Source organism: Lepidochelys kempii, chromosome 11 (genome assembly GCF_965140265.1).
Source record: "Lepidochelys kempii isolate rLepKem1 chromosome 11, rLepKem1.hap2, whole genome shotgun sequence".
Taxonomy (NCBI): Eukaryota; Metazoa; Chordata; order Testudines; family Cheloniidae; genus Lepidochelys; species Lepidochelys kempii.
The window spans coordinates 29,038,422-29,064,008 of NC_133266.1; the positions used below are offsets into that span (position 1 = coordinate 29,038,422).

The 25,587-nt window shown below is 42.2% G+C and overlaps 1 protein-coding gene across 14 annotated transcripts in view; it reads left to right on the forward strand.

Annotated features, from left to right (window-relative positions):
• The first annotated feature begins 322 nt into the window (after positions 1-322).
• Positions 323-25,587, forward strand: part of GALNT13 (polypeptide N-acetylgalactosaminyltransferase 13) — a 504,126-nt gene continuing 478,861 nt past the window's right edge. For 12 of the 14 annotated variants that reach the window (XR_012154256.1, XR_012154250.1, XR_012154254.1 and 9 more), the window contains exon 1: positions 323-514. The gene's annotated coding sequence lies outside the window, so the exon portion shown is untranslated. Of the gene's footprint in view, positions 515-12,236; positions 12,458-18,938; positions 19,129-25,587 lie in introns of all 14 variants that reach the window. The other 2 variants (XM_073305502.1, XM_073305501.1) reach the window with 2 other exon arrangements.

Sequence of the window (25,587 nt, forward strand, 5' to 3'; positions counted from 1 at the left end):
CAGCCCGAAGTCTGTCCTCCTCTCCGGGAGACACAGCCCCACCGCGGCCACTCTGCGGCTCTACCTGCCCACGTATCGCGGGACTTGTGCGCACCGCTCCCGCCAGCCGCGGGAGCCGATTGGGTGCCCGCCCGCATAGCCCTTGGGGAGGTGGGGCTAGTGACGTTGCGGCCCCAGCCCCGTGCAACCCCCACGGCTGCCGCTGTCGGGGCGAGCTAGCGAGGGAGGGACTGGAGGCGTTCGCAGCGCCGGCACGCGCGAGGGGAGGGAGCTGGTGACGTAAAGGTGCCAGCCCCCGGCCGCTGCGATAGGCGTGGCTGAGCCGGAGCCGCCGCCGCGGTGGCTCAGGCAGAGGTGACAGTGCGCCAGGCGCGCTCCCCTCACCTCTCCTGACTCGCGCGCCCGCCCGCCCGCCCGCGAGATGGAGACGCCCCTGGTGGATGAGGAGAGGCCGGAGCGGGGCTCGGCCCCGGGGGGCGTGTGAAACCCTCGCTCCCCGCCGAGCGGAGTCCAGGTGAGTCCTGGCGCCAGCGCGGGGCGCGCCCGCTCCGCCGGCTGCGGGAGGGCGCCCTGCAGCCGCGGTGCGGTGAGTCGAGGGCTGCCCCGGCGGCTCTGGAGCGGTGCGGGTGCTCCCAACTTTCTGCGGGGGTTGCCGTCCGGCTGGGCGCCCCGGGCTGCGCGAGGAAGCTGCCGGGGCCGTCGCTCCTGGCGGAGGCTGAACTGGTGCTACAGGGCGGTTTGCGGAGCCTCAAAAGCGAAGCGGCTACGGCGGCGGCGGCGGCAGCAACTTTCTCACGGGTTTGTGCTGCCTGGCCGGGGGAGGAAGGTGGCAGCGCCGAGCGGTGCTTCGAGGCTGCCTGGAGGGCTGGATCGGCGCGTCCCCGTCCGCCCGGCGGGACATGGCAGAGGGCATCTTCTTTCCTCGGTGCACGGCGGGCTGCGCTGTCTGGCAGCGGGCGGAGAAAGTCTGCCCGCGACTGCTCAGGGAGGTGCGCCGCTGCCTGACAAGCAGATGGGGCATCTTCCTTCCCAGCCACGCTCAGCACCACTGTAGGGGATGGGTTGTGGGTCGGGGAGAGTTGCAGCCTAAGAAGGGGATTGAGGTGTGGAATTAGGCATCTTTATCCTCGCGGACATTGATTACCGCTGCCTGGCAGAGAGAGGGGGCGTCTTCCTTGCTTAGCTCCTTGATGCACTAAGTATTGCTGATGGGATTGGGGTTTTAGGTCTCTGCATGCCGCTGAAATCTGCTCCTTGGCTGTAGTAGTTGGTGGGCTATAGAGAAGGATGGGTAGGTGGAAGAGGGGGCTCAGGAGAGACTTGTTCGCTTGTATCTTCACTGAGATGCTGGTGCTGTGGAGGAATCTCAGACTCCAGAGAGACCCTGACCTGAGTCTTCCGATTATGATAATTATTGCAGTTATTTGCTGAACAAAACAAATACATGGCAAAAAAAGATGCAGAAACTCAGAAGTGGATTGTTGCCCTTGTATACCTACTTTCTGTCACCTTTTATTTTTCTGTGTTCAACTTTCAGTCTTTTAAATATTTAATGTAAAGACATGTCTGCCTTTTTGCTGTTTGCCATGCAGCAGTTGTACACTATGGGGCTGAAACTCTAACAACTTGGGCAGATTTCCTGCTGTGTGGAAAGAGAAGGGTGAGAGTGCGATTAGAAGTCAGTCAGGAAACAAACTTGTATGTCAGATATCCTAGAAATCATTTAAATATAGGGCTGAGGGGAGGGATCTTGAGAGGTCATCTAGTCCATCCTCACATACTGAGGCAAGAACAAGTATACCTAGACCGTCCCTGATAGGTGTTTGTCTAACGTATTCTTAAAAACCTCCGATGATGGGGATTCCACAATCTCACTTCAATGCTTCACTATCCTTGTAGTTAGAAGGCTTTTCCTAGTATGCAATCTTGCTGCAGATTATGTCAATTATTTCTTGCCCTGCCTTCAGTGAACATGGAGAACACTGATCACTGTCATCTTATTAACAGCTCTTAACATATTTGAAGAGTATCAGGTCCTCCCTCAGCTATCTTTTCTCAAGACTAAACATGCCCAGATCTCTTACCCTTTCCTATTAGGTCAAGTTTTCTAAATCTTTCATAATTTTTGTGCTCTATTCTGGACTCTCTCCAGTTTGTCTACATCTTTCTTAAAGGGTGCAGCCCAAAACTGGACACAGAACTCCAGCTGAGGCCTCACCAATGCCAAGTAGAGCGAATAGTTGTTTTCCGGGGCTTACATATGACATTCCTGATAATATACCCCAAAAAGATATTTGCCTTTTTTCACAACTGTATCATATTGTTGACTCATTCAATTTGTGATCCACTATAATCCCTGGATCCTCTTCTGCAGTACTGTCTAGTCAGTTATTCCCCATTTTATAGTTGTGCATTTGATTTTTTCCTTACTAAGTGTAGCTTTGCGCTTGTGGTCATTGAATTTCCTCTTGTTGACAATACATCAGGATAAGATCAATGATGATCAGCTCTTGTTGATCCAGTTTATGAAGGTCATTTTGAATTCTAATCCTGTCCTCCAAAATGCTTGCAGCAACCTCTCCAACTTGGTATCATCCACAAATTTTATAAGCATACTCTCTGCTCCCCAGGAAGACCCCTGTGGGACCCCATTAGATAAGTCCTCCCAGTTTGACAATGAACTATTGATAATTACTCTTTGCATACGATTTTTCAATCGTTGTACACCCACTGTATAGTAGTTTCATTTAGACATTTCCCTAGTTTTCTTATGAGACGATCATGTTGGATTATGCCTTACTGCAAAGCATTACTAAAATCAAGATATATCACAACTACTGTTTTCCCACAATGAACTAGGCCAGTAACTCTGTCAAAGAAGGCAATTAGGATGGTTTGGCATGATTTGTTCTTGACAAATCAATGTTGGCTATTCCTTAACCCTATTATCCTCTAGGTGTTTAGAAATTGATTTGAACAAATTATTAAACAGTATCTTTCCAGAAATTGAAGTTAGGCTGACTGCTCTGTAATTTCCCTGTATCTTCCTTTGTCCCCTTTTTGTACATTGTACTAAGTTTTCCCTTTGTTAGTCATCTGGGGCCTGACATTTTTTCTGCCTGGGAAATAATCCTGCCCACGCTCAACTCGTTTTGAAACCCTTTGTGTTGAAGCAAATACTGGACAGAACATTAATATCCTGTTTAAATTATTTTTAGTTGGACTATGTATTTGCACAAGTGCTATTTAAGTTTTCAGTAGTGGTAAACTGATACTTGTATAACTTGCCCTCAAAATATTATTGGCATCCACAGTCCTAAAGATGTTAAAAATGTAAAGCAAGTGAGATACTCCTGTGCCAAAATAGTAGACAATAAGAGACTACCTTAGTGAGTTGCTGGGAATATAGTATATGGAAAGACATTTGCAAGAGCTGATCATCTGCCATATTACCGCTGAAGGTGTAATATCTACCTCAGTGGGTGTTTATCACTACAAAAAGTTTTCTCTCCCCCCACCCCACTCTCCTGCTGGTTTTGTAGCGATAAACACCCATTTTTTTCATGGTCTGTGTGTATAAAAACATCTTCTGTATTTTCCACAGTATGCATCCGATGAAGTGAGCTGTAGCTCATGAAAGCTCATGCTCCAATAAATCGGTTAATCTCTAAGGTGCCACAAGTACTCCTTTTCTTTTTGCATTCTGATTTAGTAGTCTTTTACACTCACTTTGAATGAGCGTAAATTCCCAAACTACAGGGCAAAAGAGAATCTGGCCTGTGTGTTTTCAAATCTAGGTTTTTGATTCATCACATGATAAAGTGATGAGTCAGTTGTAAAGCTCAGATATAGAATTCAGGTTCACATGCCAGCTATTCTTCCATGGATCAGGTTAAGCCTGATTTCAAGTTAACTGCATATAAATTAATTTAAATGTGTTAGAAAATACTTTATAATCAGTTTGGAGTAGTCGAGGCAGAAGCAACAGCTGGAGTTGCCATTATTCCACCTTTGTTGCAGAATGAGAATGAGAATATTTGTTTGGGTGTTTCTGAATGGCTGAAAATAGTAAATGAGCAATAATTAATGAGAGTAAGGCATGATTAGAATTAAGTACTTCACAGGAAAGGAAAAGATTAGGGTCATTTAACTGCTTGGTGGCTGTTGCACTCTAAGCAAAGAGATAAGCAGAACAATTACATTTTCCATGAAATCTCTATTTTCCATTGTATTCTCAGTTAGTAGTACAACCTCATTTTAGCTCTTAATAAACCAAAAGTCTTCTCTGTGTCCTGTGCACAGGAGTAGTACCATACAAACATTCTGATGCTAATGAGTTAAAACTGTTTTACTGAGACCCCTGTTTTAAGTCATGAGTCATCACTGTGTGAGACTGCGCTTTAACCAGGGTCATTACTACAAGTATTTTGGTTCTTTTGTCATAAAAAACAGCTTTGAATGTTTTACTGAGCGAGTCAAAGTGTTGGGTGTGTGGTTAGAAAGAATGGACTTTAAGCCAAGCTGTTTCAAGGACTTATTTCCAGGAATGAAGACAGACCTAAGTTTGGGTCCCCTGACTACATTCATAGGTTTATTCAGTGATTTCTTCATTGTGGCAATTTTTTTTAAAGATTAACTGAAAAACATATGGTCTATCAGCCCATCTTTCTATACAAATATGTCACTAAGAGTATGTTCCGAAAGGTGTTTCGGTAGTCATGAGAAGCTTGATTGCAACAAATAAAATAGAAATTCAAAAGGTGAGAGTTATGTTGATCGCAAATCTTAGAGGAATTGTGAGCGAGTGCATCTGAAGTTGATAGAGTAATATACCATTACAGCGGCATATCTAATAGTTGGATAGTTAAGTTTGCCTGAGTGTTTTCATTGTAAAGAGACCCTTTTTAGTTGCTTCTACTTTTCGCAGATCATTTGGGCTGAAAATTTCCAGATCTCTTCTCTGTCCATGAGTGAATTGCTTAAAATTAGTTTGAGAAAAAACAGTTCAGCAATATCAAACACACAGGGGAGAAGGAGGGGATAGTGGTATAGTGCATGCTGCCACCAGGGGCTTTTCTTGCAGCCACAGCCTCCTGGGAGGGAATTTGGGGGGGCGGGGGGAGGAGAGCAGTGGCCCCTCCCTCAGGGCCACCAGCAGATTTGGGCCCTGCCCCTCTCTTCCCATGGAGACACAAAAAGGCTGGAGGAGCAGGCAGACAGTGAATTCTCCACCTGAGGCGCAGGGAGGTTAGGCTTCGTCCTTTGTGTGGCAGGCTTCAGCCACAGAGGTTTGGGCTCAGTTCCCCATCCATGTGGTGGCATGCTCTGGTCCTGAGCTCACCCCTCCCAATCACTGTTGGCCCTTTGCTGCCCCCCCAGTGCCCCATCACCCCCTAACCCCCACTGCTGCCATACCCACCTCCCTGTTCAGGACTTAATTTGTCCCCAGGCTTGCCTTGACTGAGTGAGTCTTCTGTGAAAAGTGATATTTGTTTGTATGTTAATATCACTTTTCACAGAAGATTTAGTAGCTAGCAAGTCTTTAAAAAAAGCAAAGAAACAAGAAAAAAAGACAACATTCAAAGCATCTTATTGGTGTTTCTATTCTGTTTAGGTCCAGTAAAGCATAGAGACCAACTGTACATTTTTTTTATGGAGTCTGCCAAAAAAAAACCCAACCCTACATAAATAAATTACAATGATTTGGACATGTATATATGCATATTTATTTGTTTTCCCCAAAGTTAATTAAGTATTTTAGGAAAAAATTGTCAGAGCGGCCACCAGCAAGAGTTGGTGGCTGCACTATGAGGCCACCAAAAATTTGTTGTGAGAACCCCTGTCTTGAGCAGTGTTTTGCAACCTTCCAGATTACTGTACTCCTTTCAAGAGTCTGATTTGTCTTCCATACCCCAAGTGTCACCTCATTTAAAAACTACTTGCTTACAAAATCAGACATAAAAATACAGAAGTGTCACAGTACTCTATTACAGAAAAATGCTTACTGTTTCATTTTTACCATATAATTATAAAATAAATCAATTGGAATGTAAATATTGTACTTACATTTCAGTGTATAGTATATAGAGCAGTATAAACAAGTCATTGTTTGAAATTTTAGTTTGTACTGACTTCGCTGATGCTTTTAATATAGTCTGTTGTAAAACTAGACAAATATCTAGATGAGTTGATGTCCCCCCTGGAAGACTACTGCGTACCCTCTAGGATACACGTGCTCCTAGTTAAGAACCACTGTTCTAGTATAGTCTTCTTCCAAATCAGACAGAACGCTGTTTTCAGGTCTCTTGTAATTTGGATAGCCTTCTGAAGGTACAAAGAAGGAAACTGAAGCGGTTGTGGTAAGTATGCTAATGCATGCACTCCACCCTCAGAAGAAAGTTACTGAGTTCTTTGTCTTCTAATTTATATGGAGTGCTTATTGAAAGCAGGACAATGCTATAACTGGAATGTCTATCTGGAGTGTCGTCCATGTAATTTTTGAGTCTCTGCTATATCAGTTTAAGTTTCTTGGCGTGCTGGCAAAGTACTTCCTAGAAAGTATAAATAATGAAGGGGAAAGTTTTATAACTTGATTTAGGTTGGAAATTCTTTTGCCGCTTTAGGTTATGTTACTTTATTTGTAGCAGTAAATCCTATACTGTATTCTGTGTGAACCAGCCATAACAAACAAACGAACCACAATGCAAACAAACCACAAACAAGTAAACTCTACACACATTGAAAATTATGCCTCTCAATATGTTGACAAAGAAATTTAGCAACAAAGCAGCAAAATTAGGGACAACACTTAGATATAAGAAATAAAGAATAAGAAACCTTGTAAGACTATTAATGTAAGACTTTCAAGTGCTAGTCTCTTATGAGACAGTAGAATAAAAGGGGACAAATATATTTTTCTTGAAAATATGGGAGAACTAAATTTCTTCCTCTTGAAAAGCCTAAATTAATTATTGTGTTACAAATTGCTTAAATGAACAACACTAGGAAAAATAGCTCGAGGAATTAGATTTTCTGTTCGATATTGTGAGAGCTGTATATTTTTAAAGGACTTTTGTTTCTGCATGATTGCTTGAGAAATATTACTGAGGATAATAACAGGAAAGAGAGAATATACACTGTAACATTCCGGTATACTAATTTTGGAATGATGCAGTTTTGAATTTACAATAAACACAGTGGGAAAACAGCATTTTAGATCTGGTTTAAAAATAGTCTTGTATTTTCATATTCTGAAGTTACTACTATAAATTGTTTTTGATGATATCAGGGTTTCATAGAATCACAGAATATCAGGGTTGGAAGGGACCCCAGAAGGTCATCTAGTCCAACCCCCTGCTCAAAGCAGGACCAATTCCCAGTTAAATCATCCCAGCCAGGGCTTTGTCAAGCCTGACCTTAAAAACCTCTAAGGAAGGAGATTCTACCACCTCCCTAGGTAACGCATTCCAGTGTTTCACCACCCTCTTAGTGAAAAAGTTTTTCCTAATATCCAATCTAAACCTTCCCCACTGCAACTTTAACCTAGGTTATTTCTATTTTTATTTTTTTAAAAAAGAAAAATAATGGTCTCTTCATTAAACAGAATAACCAAAATAAGCTTTTATTGTGTTGCTGTAGCTCCAACCATTTTCGGTGTGTCCTGCATGCGTAAGGAATATGATGATGTCCTTCTGTAGTAACTAAGGGCCAGATTCACACAGGTATTTAGGCTCCTAAATTCCATTGAAATCAATGGAAGCTAGGAAACTTTCTGGATCGGGACCTCAGTGTTGGTAAGTCTTATCTTCAGTCTAAAGTTAGTAGCCAATAGTGAGAGTTGTCTTTGACTCTTCTTTTCTGAGATAAAATTATCAATTTTATATTGCTGGGATTAGGTTTATATGATCTTCTAGTGCTGAGGTTTTCCATACTGTTACGGTTTCAGTTTAAATCAGTAACAAGAGAAGTCAAATAGCTAGGCTTATACACCTTGATTAATCAAAGATTTAGTCAAAAATTAATATAGCATAATACAGAAAGGAAGGCCAATATCTTGACAACCAGTCTGGGAGGCAGCAGTGCAGTTGTTCAGCTGTCTCAAAATTTGAGGTTCACTTTATTTCTATGTATACTAAAATTGTTTAAAACCGATAAGGGTTTCACCATTTCTTTGTATTGCTTCAGACCTAATATATTATTCTTATCTATTGTCTTTGTGTTTTGGGAAGCCTTTTTTTCTAGGCTGACACAGACTCTGCAGTAAACAGCTTCCTATTTTGGTTTGACCATAGCATTCCAAAAGTCAGCAAAACTTTAGAAACATCCTGCACCAGCTATAAGTATGTTAGCTAAGCATCAACAGAATTGTTTTTGTTCTTTTTCTCTGGAATTTTTCTATACCTAATGTTGAGTTTACAGTACTTCACATCTCACCTTTTGTACCTGAGGGACTTTCTCGTATTTAGCTCCATATTTCTGCAAGACATATTTGTAGTAGCCAGTGTGACAGGGTCAGGCCAGATGGCTTCAGGAGAGTGATAGAAGGCAGATATTAGCCCCAGATTAAGCAGGTCCCTTTTCCCCAAGTAATGTAATGGGCTGTTCCAGAACAATCAGGAACTTGCTGGAACCAATTAAGGCAGGCAGGTAGGTTAATTAGGATGCCTGGATCCAATTAAGATGCTGCTAGAACCAGTAAAGACATGCAGGCTGTCAAGGTTCCTTCCCCGCTCTGAACTCTCGGGTACAGATGTGGGGACCTGCATGAAAAACCCCCTAAGCTTATTTTTACCAGCTTAGGTTAAAACTTCCCCAAGGTACAAACTATTTTACCTTTTTTCCTTGGACTTTATTGCTGCCATCACCAAGCGTCTAACAAATATATAACTGGGAAAGAGCCCGCTTGGAAACATCTTCCCACCCGCCCCAAATCCTCCCAAACCCTACACCCCATTTCCTGGGGAAGGCTTGAAAAAAATCCTCACCAATTTGCATAGGTGAACACAGACCCAAACCCTTGGATCTTAAGAACAAGGAAAAAGCAATCGGGTTCTTAAAAGAAGAATTTTAATTGATGAAAAAGTAAAAGAATCACCTCTGTAAAATCAGGATGGTAAATACCTTACAGGGTAATCTGATTCAAAACATAGAGAATCCCTCTAGGCAAAACCTTAAGTTACAAAAAGACACAAAAACAGGAATATACATTCCGTTCAGAACAACTTATTTTATCAGCTGTTTAAACAAAACAGACTCTAACCCATATCTAATTAGATTGCTTATTAGCCCTTTACAGGAGTTCTAACCTCCATTCCTGCTCTGGTCCCAGCAAAAGCAACACATAGAGAGAACCTTTGTTTCCTTCCCCCACCTCTCCAGTTTTGAAAGTGTCTTGTCTCCTCATTGGTCATTTTGGTCAGGTGCCAGCGAGGTTATCCTAGCTTCTTAACCCTTTACAGGTGAAAGGGTTTTTCCTCTGGCCGGGAGGGATTTAAAGGAGTTTACCCTTCCCTTTATATTTATGACACAGGCTAATCAGGGCACCTGGTTTAAAAAGGACCTCACTTCAGTCAGTAAAGGGTGTGCAAGGACCTGAGAGGGCTGGAGGACTGAGGTGTACAAACGCTATCTGGCATCAGGAAGAAGGTCCTGTGGTGAGGATAAAGAAGGTGTTGGGAGGAAGCCATGGGGAAGTAGCCCAGAAAGTTGTAGCTGTCACACAGCTGTTAAAGAAACACTGTAGACAGCTGTGATCCACGGGGTCCTGGGCTGGAACCTGGAGTAGAGGGCGGGCCTGGGTTTCCCGCCATCCCTCTTCCCCGCTACTGGATATAAGAGGAGTTGACCTGGACTGTGGGTCCCACCAGAGGGGAAGGATCAGCAGAGACTAGGTGGATCAGCAGAGACTGAGGGGATTGTTCTCCTTCCTTTTCCCCTTGCTGGCCAGTGATGAGGTTAGCTGAGTGAACGGCAGGTTTGAACTAGCAAAAGTGGCCAAACTGAGGGCTACCGTGAATCTCTGAGGGAAGCAAATCCACCAATAAGTGCCGGACCCATCAAGGCAGAGGAGGAACTTTGTCACACCAGGTATAGTAGCATACCTTAAGGCTGGTGGCCTGAATGTATTTCTTAAGACCTGTTGTGTGATACTGCAGGAAAATAGAAGAGTCTTGCGAAAATTACAGCATCTAACTGTTGTTCAGTTTTAGAATGATACAATTTAGCATGAATATAAAGTATTCTAAATGTAATGTATTATATTTCTTTACTGTTAACTGCTTTCTTATTTTGGGTACATAATGTCTCACTTTTAAACACACTTATAGTTACAACAGTGAACACTTACATTACGTGATTAATAGTGATATGGGGATGCATATATTTTCTGGTAGATAGCAAATAACAATTTATCTTTCTGGTTAATAATTCTGTTTCTGAAAGCTGTTTCTCCAGTATATTCTGTTTACAAGAGTCAGCTCCACAAACCTTGATAAAGTCCATTCTTTATTTGGTAACTGTTCCTATAGTGTTTAGCAGTGTACAGTAAAAGCTGTTTTATCTGGCCCTTCACCAACCGGAAAACTCTATAAACCTACATTTCTGATCTTCATTTAAATTCTAGTTTATAGTCCAGTTGGCACAGGGCCGGCAGGGGTTTGGGCGCCAGAGGGGGCGCAGGCTCTGGGAGGTAGTTTGGGTGCAGGAGGGGGCTTGAAGCAGTGGGTTGGGGCGCAGGAGGGGGTGCGGGTTGCTGGATCTGTGGGCTACTCACCTTGGATGGCTCCCTGCAAGCGGCAACCTGTCCCGGCTGCTCCTAGGCAGAGATGCGGCAGGTGGCACTATGCCCTGTCCCCGCCGCTCCCTGAGCACTAGCTCTGCAGCTGCCATTGGCTGGGAACCACGGCCAATGGGGGAGGCGGGGTCTGTGGGCAGGGTGCAGAGCCGCCTGCTGCGCCTCCGCCTAGGAGAAGCTGGGACAGGTTGCCGCTTGCGGGGAGCCATCCACGGTGAGTGTTCCCCAGATCTGGCACCCCACATCCCCATCCTGCTCCCCAACCTGCTGCCCCCCTGCACCCAAACTCCCTCCCTCTTTGTTAACTGGCATTTTTCATTTACCGGCACCCTCCATTTCCCCCAACATCTTGGATAAAACAGCTTTTACTGTACCTAACTAAACCTTTGCAAGCAGTGGTTCTCTCTCTCCCCTCCCCACCCCCCTTTTGCCTTTGGTCAGGCTGCAGAGTAACATGGGGCTTTGGTTTAGTTTGGTCAACAATACTATATCACCTATACATGCCTTCAGCCCACCAATCGAGTATCTCAGTTTCTTGTCCATGGTCTTGTCTGATTGGCTTCAGCAGGAATTGAGTTCCTCCTGGCGTATGTAGCTGGTTACAAGAGGCCACGGAGCCTCCAATAGGATGGTGTGTGTCTTACAGGAAGTAGCCATGGGATACTGTCATGGAAGCTTGGAGGTGGTGGAACCTGGCTGCACATGGAAACAGTTACTTGATATATAAGGCTCTGCGTAGCCTGCCCTGTTCAGGTGGCACAAGCCCTCCAACTATTTATTTCAAAAAATGTTGTATTTGTAATAACTATATTTTCACCTCTGAATACAACCATTTGTCACTTTCTGTTTATCAGTGGGCTTATTATGAAAAGAGCATTTGACATATGCTGTTCAGTGTTGCTGTAATATCTTATGAGTGTGTAATTTGGTGACTTTTGACCAGATTTCAGTCACAGTAAGTGCGCAGTCTCAAAATATGAAAATGTGACTCTCAGAAACAATCTATAAAAGAAAAGATGGACAGTGTAGGTAATGAATGCAATATAGTCTAGTGTAGCAACAGCAAGAAGTGCTATTGCCAACCCATCAACAGGCCACTTGTGACCTTTATATCAATTCAGCTTACAGGTTCAATTTTTAAAAACTTTGTTACATAGGGAATATGCCAATAAGCATTTTGTGCATACAAAAGAAGACAAACTGCTACATCTACTTACAGGTTATTAGTTTTTAGTTATAGTGCATGCAGAATAATGGGATGGCACAGCTGGGGTTGTGTGCAGGTTGGCTAGTTTCACAACATTGTGGAACTTTATAGCATCTGTGCTATTGAATACTATAAAGTAACACAATTGTAAAAGTTAGGGGAGAAATCCTTTGGTACACAGTTGATAAGTCTGCTCTACATTCTCACTTCAGTATTTGTCCCCTGGCTTTCCCGTAGGTCATTATCTGAATAGCTGGCTGCTACTGCATCATTTTATCCCTGTTTGGATGGGCAGTGCACATGGGGTTCTGGCCTGAATCTGTCAAGCAATCAACTTTGTGCGTGTGTATATGTTATTCTAATACACCTTTGCAGAACATTGAGACAGCACCAGTAATCTGGAGGAAAAAGGGAAGACATCACTTCTGCAAGGCACACTGTTAATTGACTGTGACAAGGTAAAGTGGCATCTTTGGCAAGAATCTCTTAACCTTTTTTATCACGTGGCTTGGCAGGGTAAAGGAAGAGGAGGCAGGGTTCAGGGGAAGGATGTATCCTGCTTCCGACTGTCTGGTTAAAGCCATGAAAAAGCCTCTTGAGGTTGACTAGTATTTTTTTTTTATTGAATTGTTTTATTTTTCATTGTTTGTCCTTTATAAGAAACAATACACTGTGCCCTGAAGAAAAAAAGGCCTTAAAAGGACTTGGGTGTGGAGTTTGTGTCCTTTCCCTGGCTGGTGAAATAGCTCGCCCTCTCACGAAGGCTAGAAGTCTCAAGGTGGACCAAGACTAAAGGTTCTGTATTTGAGTAGAGGCTGAGCAAAACTCCATATCCAAACATGCCTTTATTTTAGGATCCAAATTTTGTAAATGGCCTTTCTTTTTGTAATGGGCTGAGCCAAACCCCTGGATTTAGACACCTCCTAAATTTGTGATTTTTGAGCCCATCTGTTACAATCTTTTAACTTAGTAAAACTAAGTATTGCTTCTCTGTGGTATAAATTATGACTCTTCGGAGTCAGGAGAGGACCTCTGTCGTAACCATACAGCTAAGGGTAGCCTAGAATTCCTTCTTACTTGTAAGGGGTTAAAAAGCTTAAATAACCTGGTTGGCACCTGACCAAAAGGACCAATGGGGAAAGAAGATACTTTCAAATCTTGGGGGGGGGGGGGGAGGCTTTGTTTGTGTGTTCTCTGGAGAAGCAGAGAAGCATCAGGTCAGAAAACTTCTCCTAAAATCATCCTAAAATGAGTCTCAATATTGCAAAAAGAGTAAGTAAATAAGGGCAAGGTGCCTTAGATTATCTTTTGTTTTTAGCTTGTGAATTTTCCCTGTGCTATGAGGGAGGTTTATCCCTGTGGTTTTTTTTTTTTTTTTGTAACTTTAAAGTTTTGCCTAGAGGGGAATCCTCTGTGTTTTGAATCTGATTACCCTGTGAAGTTACCTTCCATCCTGATTTTACAGAGGTGCTTCTTTTACTTTTTCTTTTATAATAAAGTTCTGTTTTTTAAGAATCTGGTTTACCTATTTGGTTGGTATATTATTCTCAAGCCTCCCCAGGAAAGGGGGTGAATGGGCTTGGGGGGATATTTTAGCGAACAGGAACTCCAAGTGGTCCTTTTCCTGAATCTTTGTCTAACTCACTTGGTGGTGGCAGCAATACCCATCCAAGGACGAGGAAGGATTTGTGCCTTGGGGAAGTTTTTAACTTAAGCTGCTAGAAATAAGCATAGGGGGTCTTTCATGCGGGTCCCCGCATCTGTACCCTAGAGTTCAGAGTGGGGAGGGAACCCTGACAGTGTCTGAGCACCATGGAGGGAGGCTCTGTGCCTGTGTACACCTTTTGGCATTTAGGAAAATGTGCCTGGCAGCATCACTTACTACACCTTTTAAATAGCATTTTAGCTAATGTTTGCCAGTACTGTGGGGCCAGTGATGCCAATACACCCTTCTGAGGCTTGGAACACAGCTGGTAGTGTTGACTAGTCAATGTATTTCTCTCCCCAGTGCTTTAAGGCTAGATTAGGATGAATACTGGGGGAGGGAAGGAGAAGTTCTGATTGTGGGATCTATCAGAATGTGGAATAATTTTCCAAAGGCATTGATGTAAGCCTCGTCACTGGGGCCTCTAAAATTTGGTTTGGACATCACAATACAAAATATATTGTAAGTAACAGAGAGACAAGGTAGGTGAGGTAATATCTTTTATTGGACCAACTTATGCTGGTGAAAGAGACAAGCTTAAAAGATATTATCTCACCCACCTTGTCTCTCTAATATTTTGGGACCAACATGGCTACAACACTGCAAATGCTGTAATGAATAGTCCTGCATTGGGAAGTAAGTTGCTTAGATGAACGCAAAGGTCTTTTCTCACTCTAATATCTGAGAGTCACAGATGTGAGTTTTAAATGAAGAATAAGTCCATTTTAAAATGTCAAGTAGAAGACTCTCAAGAGAGGAAAAAAACTAAAAAGAATGCTTAAAAGACACAAAATGATGACTGATTTTTAGCTAGAAATACCGAATTCTAATTTTGTTGTCTTATCAAATGTGAAAAGGCTCTGTTCTGAGCTCTTGATAGGCTGTCAGTTCCATCATAATTTGTGCAGATAATTATTCATAAATTAATAAACTACTTGTGGGAATCCAATGATGCCTTATGCTGTTTCTGATCTATTCCTAGGATATTTGCAGACTATTAAAATGTATTGAGGATTGGTTTCACAGTAACTTAAACATGTCTTAACTCTGGAATAAGAAGTCTGTATAAAACACATTCTACTTTCAAAACATCACAATTTAAGAAGATAAGGTTGCGAAGTTTACTTATTAATGCCAAACGACCTAGGAAGGTTTCTGAAGTGGTGGTTTGGTTTGGTTTGTGCTTCGGTAGCAAAACTGATACAGTATGAAAGACATCTGTCACATGCATTGTAGCACACTTTAAAGATACACTAAACAAAAAATTTAATTCTCACTTTCACACTGTTTATTTTAGCCTATGAGATCACCTTTTATGCTTTCGTGGCTCCAATATACATATATTTTCTGTGCAGTTTTCTTGCTTCATGTTGTCTGATTGGGAATTGTCACCAATGCACTAATGTCCAAGTTAAATGCTGATGTAGAACTTGGCATAAACGGAGTCTATGTTGAGTTCCCTTTCTCCAAGCAGTATTGTGATATTCGCCATTCTGCATCTTCAGTGCATTCCACAACAGCCTTAAGTGGCTGATAGTCACATTCATTTTGTGATTCACCTGGGATATAAACTGGAAATTGCTTCCTATGGCCTTGAGCTCAGGTGATTAAACTAGACTCTCAACTGCACCTTGTACAGCAGAGTTGAATGTGTAGACTTGGCTTATTTCTCATGCACTGAAGGTGCTCTGCTATGGAATTGCCTGGCCCATTCCCTTGCCATTGACCTCAAACTCTTGGGACATCATTATAAGTGTGCTTGTACAATTTATTAAACTGGCCACTTATGAGGCCAGGATCTAAAGCTGAAAACAAGGTTGTTATTGACCCTAGGTCAGTATTGGGAGGGTAGACACTAAGGCAGAGTTTTACATGGTATTTCCACATTGTAGATTTTTATGTGTACTTTTAGTATTGAATGCTGCTCTCTGTGGTGTGCTTTGCTGGCATATTCTCTGTGTTGGTTTGAATACTTCACCATTACCACTTCTTAAGTTCCATCTTCATTAGCCATCTGCACCAGTTTGTGTTGAATGTTGCAACAAAATATTGCTTACAAAAAGTGTTTCTGCAGCTGTTGTGTGGACATGCCGTGTATGGCCTGTTCTTTGTAAAATGATGCAGCATGTTAACACACAACACAGATATTACCATACCAGTGCCTGTGGTCTGTGGCTCTCCTGAGGCCCCAGTGGAGTGATTATGGGAAAACCTGCAAAGTATTACAAGACAGGTCTAGAGATGGCGGTGGACAGAATTGCAGTGGTGAATTGAGATAGTAGGGCTTCCAGAACTGGAAGACTATGGCCCGAGTGGCATCTTGTATTTAAAATTGTGTTAGTGCAATTTTAAAATGCAGTGTGTCCCAGCTAAATAACAAAAAAGATTGGAAATAAAAGTGTTAAGGTCCTAAGAGGCATGTAATGAATTACATTTATTTATTCACTCATCCACCTTCCTATTGCCCCTATAATCCTGAGCAACATGTTTAGTTATTAATATGTACATAAAAAATCAACCAAATAGAGATCTTCTGCTCTTCCAGATGGTATTTTTTCCCTTTACTGTGTTTTATCTGGGGTTTCTTTGGGGCGGGGGAGGGGAAGGAGGAAACAAGAGTAGGGTGTGTGCGTGTATTTGTAATTTGTTGTCTTTTGATATTATAGGGAGGCATTAGAAAATAGGTCTCTGGTAAAAATGTATAGCTTTATATACTCCTATGTTGCAAAATGTATACTGTAGAGTTTACAGTTCAACATAGCTGAGTAAGTGGTGTTGAAATCCTGCCTTTCAGTTGTTTCTAATTGTGAAACCTTATATTATATTTGTATAGTGTTTGGTATTTTATTATGGATAGAGTAAGGATGTTGATTTAGCTGGAAGATGTTTCTACATCCAATACCTATGGGAAAGCAAGCATACTTTATTTGCAGTGGAGATATTAATGGTGCACACTTTGTTGCGTTTTCTTTCTGGAGAACAGTTGAGGTAACCTTATCCAGTGTTCCTCCATTTATAAATAACTTATCACTTAAAGCTTTGCTACCATATGGTAAAGTGATATCTCCTGTTAAACCGATTTAAGATTACACTAAACCAGGAGAAATAACTGAGACGCCTTCTCTGCCTTTTAGAGGATACTCTTTTATTCTTTTAATTTACACACCATCAAGAATCCTGGAAATGGTGGACCGTTTGCTCTTCTTCTTGATTATTAAGTGCATGATTTTTCCCTTTAACCCTAGATATTAAAAAGCTCTTGGGATACCTGAAAGGTTCTACGTTTTTGGTTTCTAAGATGAATCTGAAGCTGTTGAAAAGAACCTTGCAACAGTTCTGAAACCAAAACTAAAAAGACATGCTGTGGAAGTACAAATAAAAAAGATTTTAGTGAGTAATACTCACTAAAATGAAACAATACAATGGTTTGGAAACTTAGCTGAATTCCATAAAAAATCACCTCCTTGAGAAATGCAGCTACCATGAATTGGGTGCTAGGGACAAGACTGCTGATTTTTGTTGCCAAGCAACAGCAAAGTGAGGCTCACAATCATGCTTGAAATAGATTCACCTAAGAAAGTATCTCACAAACAGAAGGAAGTATGAATTCAATGTTGGGGATAGGGGAGAAAAATCTAACTAAAATAAGAACGCTTTCCATAAGATATGGTTAATCAGATTGTGTTTCCAGTAGGCATTAACTCTTGTCAACATTCCAATAGGCTTCTAATATTAAGATCAAAATAGCTAGAGATAGAAAACTACCTAGTAGATTAATTCAACAATAAATTGGCTGATTTAAATTTACTGCACTGCTTTATTATAAGAGTACATATAGCATTTTCACCTGAGGTTCTAACAGCACTTTTAATAAACTAATGACTAGAGATCCAGCACCCCAGAAAGGCTGTTTAGTATTAGGCCCATTTTATGGATGGATAAAGCAAGTTACAGACGGATCAAGTGATTTATCTGGAGTCATAGGCCCAGATTCTTAAAGGTACTTAGTCTTCTAACTTCCACTGAAATCAGTAGGAGTTAGATGCTTGAATACCTTTTGAGGATCTGGGACAGAATTGCCAGGCTGGAACTTAAACCCAAGAGGCCTAACTTCAGGTTCCCTGCTCTAGCACTCAAACTACACTTCCTCTAGTAAACCATTAACATTACTCAATGCTTCCAATACTCTCGGAAGGTGTTGCTGTGAGTAGTGATTATTTATTTGTGTCATGCGCTCTTGCCCTTGGTTCAGGACACTTCATTCACACAGTTGTCAATTCTCTTATTTGTGTCCACAGTAGTAGGAACTATTTCTCAAAGGCCAGCTGATCAATGTCTCACAGAAATCTACACTCTAAAAATGTATTTTGACGCATTTGTGTGTGGCTGTTTCTGAACACAACTTTTCCACGAGGTGCTTGCTGCCCCTGAAGTGATGCCACTGCGATACATCCTCCTATCTCCTTAGCAATTAAAAGCTAAGTCAGAATATAAAATCACAAGAGATTCTGAAGTTGTTGGAAAACAGGCTAATGAAATATGAAAACAAAAAAACTGGAATATAGGATTAGTTGTGTTATGGACATGGTTGGAGTGAACAATCAGGTTGTGAAATGGATGCTCCCTAGAGGAACCTAGAGTAAGATAATCAACAGGGACGTTCAAAGAAAACTCTCCCCAATATTTTAAAGGATGTGTCACTTTGACTGTTTCTCTCTGAGCTTACAGATAACACTTTAGCAAAATATCATATTGCATCTTGTATATTTAGTATTTTTATTCACATGGTCAAACAGATAAACTAGATAAAATACTGAATGTATAGGCCTTGTTGAGAGGTTAGCGTGCAACACGTTGCCTGAATAGAGGAAAGACTATGTCTGTATGCTCCACATTCCGATGATGATCAAGGAATTTGTCCAAGAGAGAAGTGTGGCTGGACCTGGCTTTGGGATCATGCCACTGGAACACTCTGCAAAATTTGAGCTAATGAGTTCTAGGAACTTGACACTTCAAGTGACAGAAGAAAATGCTGGCAAAAAAATATTTTTGTATTGACACTTTTTAACTTTGGCTGCGTAAAATACTCTGAAAAATAGGTTCTATTCTCACCCAGTCACAAAGGCACACAAAGTTATGAACTTTTAGAAATTTTGGTTTGAATCTCTTTGCCTCAGTTCCTCCTCTGTTAATGAAAATGGATTAATAATGTTTCTTGTGTACTCCTATACTAGGATAAGAAATGTCCTAGACTATCCTGTGAAGAAATTAATCCTCTATTCAGTGCAGAGTGTTGAGGATAAAAAGAAACCTTGAACAACCACCTCATTTACTGAACATTATTCATCCTGTGCATGGAATGCTGCAAGAGACTGATGAAAAAAATTATATGTCGTCATGATGCATACACACAAGGGAGCAAATGTAAGGGTTCATGGACAACTTTAATAATGGCATTCCTTAATGTTTTCAGTGCTTGACTTTGCAATCTTCAATTCTTTTACTACAGCTGTTTCTTAGTGGTTATTATAGACCAGGCTGGTAGCACTGCCTATGATGACGTTTGTCTGACAATTCCCTTATAAGATGTTGTTTTCAGTTGCTTATAATTTTGCTGATCTTTAATCATTTGAACTGAAATTTTCCATGCGAGGTGTCTATTTCAGGCTGGATTTCTTTTTGAAACCTGGAAAGTTCTTCAGCCAAAAGGATTTGGCTATTTCTGAGAATGAGGCTAGGGAAAAATAAGTTATTTTCCCATTTAAAAAATTCTGGTTTCTTAACTTCTGAGTGCTGGACTTTCAACCTTGATATTCTTTTAATGTACTTTTTTGTCTGGAATATATATATTATGGCACAGTGGTGTGCAAGGCAGTGAGAGCTAAGCCAAGGTCCCTGTCCTGAAGAGGTTATATTCTAAGCAGACAGTGAGTGGTGTGGAATGGGATAAAAAGAGATGCTAAGTGATAGATGCATGCTAAACTGCATTGCTAATGTTAGTTCCGTGTGTGTGTGTTTTTAATACTAACTCCTGACACGATTGTTAACCAGAATACATTGATTCTTTGGGCTAGCAGCACTGTATCCAACTTTTTGCTTTAAGCCTTTTCTTTCTGATAATTTTAAATACTTTTTAATTAATTTTTCATTTAAAGAAATGTATGTTCTCTAATATAAAGCATTTATGGGGACAAGTAGACACTTGAAAATCCATTAGCTCGTTGCCAGAAACAAGGAAAACTGGAATGGACTCTTAGTTTTATCTTCAACATATATAAGAAGTGTGTCTTTCTGGTACATAACTGGCTAGGTCTATTACCGGATGTTAAATGAAAATATCCACTGGTGGCTCTTCCTCTAGTTCTGAGATATGTTAATTATCATCTTAAAATGGAGATTTAAAGGATATGAAGAATGGGAGGCATGATTCTTATCTGTTTGTAAATTACAAATTCTATCTAAGGTACTTAGTCTAGTCTTAAGTGTAAGAATCTGATGTCAATGCACAGCATGCACTGCTACACAGATTGAAATTAGTCGCCATTTGCATAATGAACAAAAATATCCTGAATTATCTTTGACTTTTTTAAACTGCAGAATCCAGGTAGTAATTTTTAGTCCAGATGTTAATAACATAAGAGCAATTTACTGCCAAAATTAATTTTTCATTATTACCATTCACCATTAACCTCAGTATAGTTTATTGCACAAGCTTTATTGGACCACAGGTACATTTCACAGTTAAGGAAAAAAGTTCAGCAACATGTTGGAGTAGCCCTTGCATCAACAGAGACAGTGTTAAAACTTGTACAGCCTGGGGCGTGGAAGATTTCATGCAGCCCAATCTATAACAGCTATGGTTTTATTATTATTTTTAATATAAAGAGGTAAACTTAATTGAAGAGAGAGGTTCTTCTGGATTATAAGGTCCTTGGGGAGGGTCTGCCTTTTTGTCTTATATAGCATCAATCACATCTTTGGTATTGAACACATAATGATTCTGCTAAGCATCCCAAAAGCTAATTCTAACCTCCGTACTGGTAGGGAATGGGGGAGACCTAGCATATCAGTCATCATTTCTCCTGTTTTTAATAAACAGGATCTCTGTCTGTTGGGGCCCTACAATTAGAACTGGGACATGTGGAAAGGTTCATCAGATATCAAGTACAGGCATGGTACTTCAGGAACTATTTCAAGGGTTATATTTAAATATATACCATCTTTATCTTTCTCATCAGTTTAGTATGCAATTAAACTTAGTCACCTTATACTTTATATTTTTTATTGTTATTAATTCTGTTAATGAAATTCAGCACTCTTGCGAAGTGTTTTTACTGGGCTTTGGTTAAACATAGTGGTGGGTGAGGGAGGAGTAGTCATACCGTGTGCAGTGTTGTAGATTGTATATTTAAAGGAGAAAAAGAAATGTAACATTTAAACGGGTGCTCAGTTAAAACAAACCACCATCAACAAAAATGAAATACTATAAGCAAGTTATGCCCCAAATCTCAACTGTCTGAAATACCAACATCCTTGTGTGGGAACTCTGTCAATTCTAAATGTTTTTAATTTACTACACTATTGCTTAAATATTTTTTTAAAAGGAAGTAAATCTGAGCAGTTGTTCATGAAACTTAAGGTAGAGTGTCATATGTAAGACACAAGAGACAATTGTCCCGCTGTACTTGGCACTGATGAGACCTCAGCTGGAGTGCAATTCTGGACACCACACTTTAGGAGAGAGTCCATAGGAGAGCAACAAAAATGATAAAATGGTTTAGAAAATCTGAGCTATAAGGAAAGGTTAAAAAAACTGGGCATGTTTAGTCTTGAGAAAAGAAGACTGAGCAGGAACCTGATGAGTCTTCAAATATGTTAAGGGCTGTTGGAGAGGATGGTGATCAATTGTTTTCCATGTCCACTGAAGATATGACAAGAAGTAATTTACTTAATGTGCAGTAAGGGAGATTTTAGGTTACATATTAGGAAAAACTTTCAAACTATAAGGATAGTGAAACACTGGAATAGATTACCGAGAGAGGTTGTGGAGTTCCCCTCACTGGAGGTTTTTAGGAACACGTTAGACAAACATCTGTTACGGTTGGTCTATGTTTACTTGGTTGCCCCTCAGTGCAGGGGGCTGGACTTAATAGTTTCTCTACCTCCCTTCCAGCCCTACATTTCTATGGGTGTGTTTACATTGCAGTGTGGCTGGCTCGTGTTAGTTGACTTGGGCTTGTGCTATGGGGCTGTTCAATTGTGGTGTAGAAGTCTAGGCTCAGTCTGGAGCCCGAGTTCTGCCTCAGGGGAAGGTCCCAGAGCTCGGGCTCCTGCCTGAGCCTGAATGTGAATGCCACAAGCCTGAGTCAGCTGACATGGGCCAGCTGCAGGTGTTTAACTGCAATGTAGGCATACCTTGTGCTTCTAAGGAACATGAATTAACCAGCTAATCTTATTCCCAGAGCTATGCTGAAAATTAAGAGGATGCTTTTATCCCTTATTGGAAGTGGTTTGGGGGGCTCTTTAAATCTTCTTTCCCTTCATTGTGATTCTTCTAGTGGCTATTTAAGTACTCTTAATGTGCTCCAGACAGGAGTAATGGAGCCTGAGCAGCAGATTCTCCTGCTTTTTTCCAACCCTTCCTCCTCTTCCTGTTCCCACCCCACCCCACAAAATGAAACCATTCAATGGTGATCCACCAACAAAGGCACATAAAAATATTTTGAGTCATAACTGAATTGTAAGATCCTTGGGACAAGGAGTGTGTCAGCTTCTATGTTCTGTAGAGTTCTGAGCACACTGCTGACACTATAAAAGAATACAGAACAGGGACTAGATAAGGGCAAAGCTAGAGCGGAAAACGTTTCTAAGGCTCATTGCTCACTAGCCTAAAATCAGGCTTACCAGCTATGGTTTTGTTTGAGGGAGGGTATGTTTGAATTGCATCCTTTCTCAGCTTTTGTTTTTGGTTTTTAATCAGCAGGGAGAATATTGAAATATACAAGAATCCTCCTGTTTCAGTGCTCTAGTGAGAAGGATTCTTACAAGAAGGGGGCAGACCAGTGTAGTAGAGGGATAGTGTGGCATATATACACATACTTGTAAAGTAATCCATGCACTGAGTTAGTTGGGTCCCCCAGAGAAGATGAAATTTTATTAGCCTTGTTACTCTCTTTTTGAGAAGCCAATCGATTTTTTTTTTCCAATATCAAGAAGGTAGTTTACCATTTTCTTTAATACGATCTTTTAAGTAGATTCAAATTTGGATCCTCACAGTGGAGCACGCTCTTCCAAATGAGGGCTCTCTCTAAACTGTCATTTATTTTTGGAAAAGACATGTATGTAAGTGCTAATAGATGGCATATTTTGTTTTATTAGGCCCTGTAAGGTATCTAGCTGCTGAATGTTAGGACACTGCTTTTGAAACCTGGCATCAATATAGGAAGTGTCCTATACAATTTCCCATCTCTGCGTGGAATGCTCTTTGTAGTCATAGATGTGGAAGCTTAAATTTACAATCTAACTTTAATATATTACAGTAGAACGATGAATATGTAAGGGGACTGTTGCTCCCTTACTAACATTCAGTGGGGGTGTTTTGGTTGGCTAGCTCCTTGTCCTAAAAGGGGAAGGGTCTATGGGAAATCAGGACCCTGAGACTGATAGTCCCCAGGAACAATGGGGAGAGGCCAGTGCTCCAGGTCAGCCTGAATGACATGGCAGGCAGGCTAATCAGGGAATCAGGAGGCCAGGGAGGTCCCATCCTCCGTGTGAGCTGGATTTGCCTGGGTCAGACAGAGTGGGGCTGAGCTAAGGAGAAAGCAGGGGCCCAAGCTAAGCTGGGGAGCAGAGCCGTGCCAGATCCAGAGAGAGCAGACCCTGTTCTGGGAGCAGAGCTGCAGCAACCAGAGCCAGAGGGGCCAGAAAAGCAGCCCAGGAAGCAGGTCAGTGCTGGGAGCAGAGTCACAGAAGCAGCCTGCAGAGAAGACCTGTCCTGGGAGCAGAGCTGTAGCAACCAGAGGCAGAGGGGTTAAAGGAGCAGCCCAGGGAGCTGGAGGCAGAGCAGCAGCAGTGCTGAGACAGAGTGGTGCAGCTGGGGCTGGAGCAGTCCAGAGCTGGGTGCGGTGAGCAGCTGGGGAGAGCGAGGGGGACCCTGGGCAGCAGGACCAGCAAAAGGAGACGCCTCAGCCAAGAGGCTCTGCAGGCCAAGCTTGGATTGTAACCCCGACAGGGCGGGGGCGACACTGGGAAGAAGGGTCCTACCACTTAGAGCCTGAGAGCATGTGGCCACCACCAGAGCCAAGTGTCCAACGCACAGCATCCCTGCAGCACAGCCAGGGCCTGAGAAGAAGGCCTGGGACTTACAAGGAACAGACTGTGAACTGCCCTGACGTTCCAGAGACACTGTTTATGATGTTCGCTGCCACAGAGCGGGTTGTTGTGTTTCCTTTAACCTTTCCCATTTTTCCTTATTCTTTTTAAAATTAATTGTTGATTAAATAACTTGCATTTGCTTTAACTTGTATGTAATGGTCAGTGGGTCAGAGAAGTGCCCAGTGCAGAGTGTGTACCCCGGAGCGGGGACACCCTAGCCCGAGTCCTAGGTGACCACAGCAGGGTTGGGGGTCGAGCGCCCCAGGAATCCTGGGCCGAGCCTTGTTGGGGTTACGAGCCTTGTTGGGGTTACGGTCTCCCACAGTATTTTTCTCAGCAAGTTAAAGAAGTATGGGCTGGATGGATGCACTACAAGGTGGGTAGAAAGTTGGCTAGATTGTCGGGCTCAACGGTAGTGATCAATGGCTCCATGTCTTGTTGGCGGCCGGTATCTAGCTGAGTGCCCCAAGGGTCGGTCCTGGGGCTGGTTTTGTTCAATATCTTCATTAATGATCTGGAGGATGGTGTGGATTGCACCCTCAGCAACTTTGCGGATGACACTAAACTGGGAGGAGTGGTAGATACACTGGAGGGTAGGGATAGGATACAGAGGGACCTAGACAAATTGGAGGATTGGGCCAAAAGAAATCTGATGAGGTTCAACAAGGACAAGTGCAGAGTCCTGCACTTAGGATGGAAGAATCCAATGCACTGCTACAGACTAGGGACCGAATGGCTCGGCAGCAGTTCTGCAGAGAAGGACCTAGAGGTGACAGTGGACGAGAAGCTGGATATGCGTCAACAGTGTGCCCTTGTTGCCAAGAAGGCCAATGGCATTTTGGGGTGTATAAGAAGGGGCATTGCCAGCAGATGAGGGATGTGATCGTTCCCCTCTATTCGACACTGGTGAGGCCTCATCTGGAGTACTGTGTCCAGTTTTGGGCCCCACACTACAAGAAGGATGTGGAAAAATTGGAGAGAGTCCAGCGAAGGGCAACAAAAATGATTAGGGGTCTGGAACACATGAGTTATGAGGAGAGGCTGAGGGAACTGGGATTGTTTAGTCTACAGAAGAGAAGAATGAGGGGGGATTTGATAGCTGCTTTTAACTACCTGAAAGGTGGATCCAAACAGGATGGATCTAGACTATTCTCAGTGATAGCAGACGACAGGACAAGGAGTAATGGTCTCAAGTTGCAGTGGGGGAGGTTTAGGTTGGATATTAGGAAAAACTTTTTCACTAGGAGGGTGGTGAAAAGCTGGAATGGGTTACCTAGGGAGGTGGTGGAATCCCCTTCCTTAGAAGTTTTTAAAGTCAGGCTTGACAAAGCCCTGGCTGGGATGATTTAGTTGGGATTGGTCCTGCTCTGGGTAGGGGGTTGGACTAGATGACCTCCAGAGGTCCCTTCCAACTCTGTTATTCTATGATTCTATGACTCTGCCAGACAGGAGGGTGGAAGGGGAGTCCTCAAGGGCCGGGAGGCCACTGGGTAAAGGAAGAGGGAGCGA